This window comes from Vespula pensylvanica, chromosome 16 (assembly GCF_014466175.1).
Source record: "Vespula pensylvanica isolate Volc-1 chromosome 16, ASM1446617v1, whole genome shotgun sequence".
NCBI lineage: Eukaryota > Metazoa > Arthropoda > Insecta > Hymenoptera > Vespidae > Vespula > Vespula pensylvanica.
Window position 1 is genome coordinate 964,880 of NC_057700.1, and position 4,261 is coordinate 969,140.

Below are 4,261 nucleotides of genomic sequence, written 5' to 3' on the forward strand. Positions count from 1 at the left end.
CCTCTCTCTCTCTCTCTCTCTCTCTCTCTCTCTCTCTCTCTCTCTCTCGTGAGATCATAATTCCTTGTCGTAGACACGTCTCTTGACGTTCGTTTGCAGAGTGCTTCGATTCGAATAATAATAATCGGTCGACGTAGATCTCTACGTAGATCCTTACGTGGTCCTGCCCCTCCCCATTGTCCCCCCTTGAGAAAAGGGGGAACCTATTCGTGAATCATTCAACGAATAATTATCGATCGAAAAGTCAACTATGAGACGGATCATAATAATTCCTGTGACAAATGAGAGTGAAAGATGTGCGTCGTATATACATATACACACATATACATATATATATATATATATGTATGTATGTATATATGCATATATACTTTCTACGAGATCATTTGAAAAACAAAGAGACAGAGAGGTGATTAACGATAAGAGAAAGACCGATCAACGACCTAACAAGTAATTACCTACACGACACTGTATATACGTATGTACGTACGTGGAACTCGTTCGATCTCAAAACTTTTCACCACCCTCTTCACCCTCGCCTCACCCCATCGATAACTTCACCTTTTTTAGACGTACTAAGTAAACCAATACGGTTAATGAAACTTCGAGACATTTTCTGGGACGAAAAAAAAAGAAAATAAAAAAAAAAGAAGCAGGGATTTTGCGGATGTAGTCATTCTGCTGTAGTGATAATAATGTTAACTCGGTGTTTAAGACTGCCGGATTGACGGTAACGTCGAATTAACAGGACGATAGATATTACTGGTGGTTACTTTAAATATCTAATGTACAGAGACTGTCGGGTATACATATAATATGTACGTGTATTATACACACATACGTGTATATATATATATATATATATATATATATATATATACACATACTATACATATAACATAATTAACGCGATGAAACTTTTGAACGGTGAAAGTAGTTATTTTTTAAAAGGGAAAGAATCATCGAGCCAATTCTACAATTTTTTCTTTAATGGACGTCTTGAAGAAATTTGTATAAAAACGTTCAACACGATCGGCGAAGGACATTCGAGCGAATATTAGTAGGGCGAATTCGTGATTATCGGTGCATACTCAATTAAAATTTATCTTTATGCGTGTGTGAAGTAATCGTCTCGTAAAATAATTAACTCGAATGTCCACGCAATAAATTAACGTAACGTACATTAGAAAGAAGTTTAATGTATAATCGATAAGGAATCATTTCGTAATGAAGGAAACTGGAGGTGTGTTCGAGATAAAAAGAAGAAAGGAAAGAAGTGTGAGAGTGTGAGTGTGCGCATTGATACACGACGATATCGGACTTTATATATACATTTATGTGTATATATATATATATATATATGTATATCATCGAAATAAGAAAAGAAAACACCCTATCTACACCGAGAAACGACGTTCTATTATTTTTCGTCGGACAGTAAAACCATTGAAACTCAATTTTGTTCTTAAAAGGACATATGCACCTCATACATACACACATACATACACACACACGCGCGCACGCATAGCAAACACACTCACACATCTTCGTCACAATACATACGGTCGTTCGATTGAGATCGTTCAATTCTTTGCAGTCCATAATTACTATCGACGTTTCTTCTTCGTCAATCAATCGTTATTAATTTATTATCCAGTTTATATTTATTAATATCGTAAAAAAGTAATTATTTGCGAAGAAAATGTTTCTCGAATTTTTACAATTTTCGAATTAATATAACAATTTCATAATAAATATATACGTAATAATTTGCTATATGGTGTATCGGAAAAAAGTGTGTTAAGTTAAAGTCGACATTGGACCGCAAGAAAATGTTGTAAACCTAAAATGACTTTTATAGAAAAAAATAAGATGGAAAAGTTTGTAAGTTTCATTTTTGTTATAAAAGCTCTTCGGAAAGAGCACGATTTCTCGATCTCACCGAACGTATAGTTTCTTTGTTAACCCATTATCAAAGTCTCACAATTCATTATAAATTCGAAGAAAAGGAGGACGAAGTTTATCTTATTGTTAGACATCGTCTTCTATCTTTGACATTTCCTCGAATATATGGAAAGTCGAGTTTGGTTTACGCATTATAGGAAAGATCGATCTACGTTCTCACGGCCGTTCCCGAGTTTCGTAAGTTTTTAAGTAAATAGACAGAACGTTATACGCGTGCACGCGCAGAAAGCGAAGTTAGAAAGAGAAAATCGGAAAGGGAGATAGAGTTAGACAGAGAAAAAGAGAATATGTATGTGTGTGTGTGAAAGAGAGAGAGAGAGAGAGAGAGAGAGAGAGAGAGAAATATATATATTCACGTATGGTGTCCTATAATAGACATATATACGTGAAAATCGCGCGCGTAGACTCAACTCGATAGAGATTCGAACGCGCGCGCGCGAGCGTGCGTTCTACAGGGTAATAAGAGATGGAAGTGTGTTGCGAACGTTAAGTTCCATTGCGAATGTATATGTATATTATGACGTTATAGATGTTTGTAATCTCTGGTATAAAGTGAAAGAGAACAAACGTGTAAAACGAAAATCACGAAACAAAAAAGAACATAGATTTTCATGAATACTGATCAACATTTTCATTTTTTTCTCTCTTTCTTTTTTTTTTCTTTTAATTTTTTGAGAATTGACGACATCCGAAATAAAATTTGTCCCGGTGATATCGTCTAGATTTATATTGTTTATTTATTTATTTAATTAAACATTTATTTATTTATTTACATAGTTTGTTAGTTTTGTTAATTATTTCGCTTTGAATTTTTTTTTTTTGCCATCACGAACACGCACAAATTTACGCGCGCGTGTGTGCTGATCGATCGTACACCAATACACGGATAAAATGATAAGGATGAATGAAAAATTGTTAAGGAAATTTTGTCTGACTGTCGATTAAAAGAAAAAAGGTAAAAAAAAAAAAAAACAAAAAGAAAAAACGTTTCTAGCGAATTTTTTGGTAAATTTGTTGCGAAAATAGAACATTATTAGTTGAAAACGCTGATTCGCGTAAAATTAACTTGGCAATTAACGTGGTAAAGAGCGAACTATGGTACTAACCATGGTACGGATTCCCACACGCGGAATTTTTTCGCGTCCTACGTTCCTTTCCTCTTTATATATTTTTTCTCCCTCTTTTCCTCGTACAAATGTACCCATTTACATAGATCTTTGTTTTTCTTTTACGTTGCAGATTCCAAAAGTCGCTCACTGGCACTCTCTTCTCGTACGTTTCGTTTGTATGTACGTATGTACGTAGAGACGAGAGAATACGCAGGGTTCACATTTTTACGAGGACTGCCATTTTAAGTACATACGTCCAAACGATTGTACACTTTAGCCCATTTCGTAACACGTATTCCCATGAGGAAGAGAGAAAGAGAGAGAGAGAATTCATTTCACAACCTATATTTTGTATCATCTTTAAAAGAAAAAAAAGAAAGAGAAAGGAAAAAAGAACGTAACAATTTTTGTATAATTATCAAAACGGATCGATTGTCAAGGATTAAATATTCAAAAGGAAAAGTGAAAAATCATGAAAATTTTCACTCTTCGAGGATCGTTCGTTTCGCATATCTATCTATAATATTTCCGTGTCTAGGTTCGACCATTTCGTTTATTTCCCTTTTCGTTCAAAATCCTCTCCCTCTCTTTGGAAGAGGAGTATTTGTCCTCGTACCTTGCTCGCACGAATCCGGTCGTTTCGTTTGAAAAATTTACAAGGATCTCCCTAGAGAAAAGTAGTTGTCGCTTCTCATGGGATTTCTCATCTCTCTTCTATGCAACCGAAAGAAAGGCAATATCTATTTTCACAACGATTTTCTCGTTACGCGATCGGTTTCACTCATCTTTTAGTTTTTCTTCCATTCTTTCTATTCTTTTTCCTTTCTATCTTTTTCCTCGTACAAGTATACTTGTTCGTGCAACTTCCGACATTCTTCTTACTTCCCTCCTTCCACTTTTCGTCTTTCTTATCTCAAAATCGGTTGAAGTTACCCATCCCGTATATTCAAAGTTTTCCCACATCTTACGAATAACGAGTAATGAATGACGAGAAAAGTTTTCTCCGTGAATGAGTATTACTTTTTTCTTCTTTCTTTTTTCCCCTTGGTCCCTATAGTAATTATGTACTCTATTCGAAAAAATCTGTTCAAACGATCACGGTATTACTTATATAAAATACTTCGTAAAAGAAGAAAGAAAAGGACGAAAAAGTAGCAAAGAAAATCTTATTAGACCAAATTAAAAGA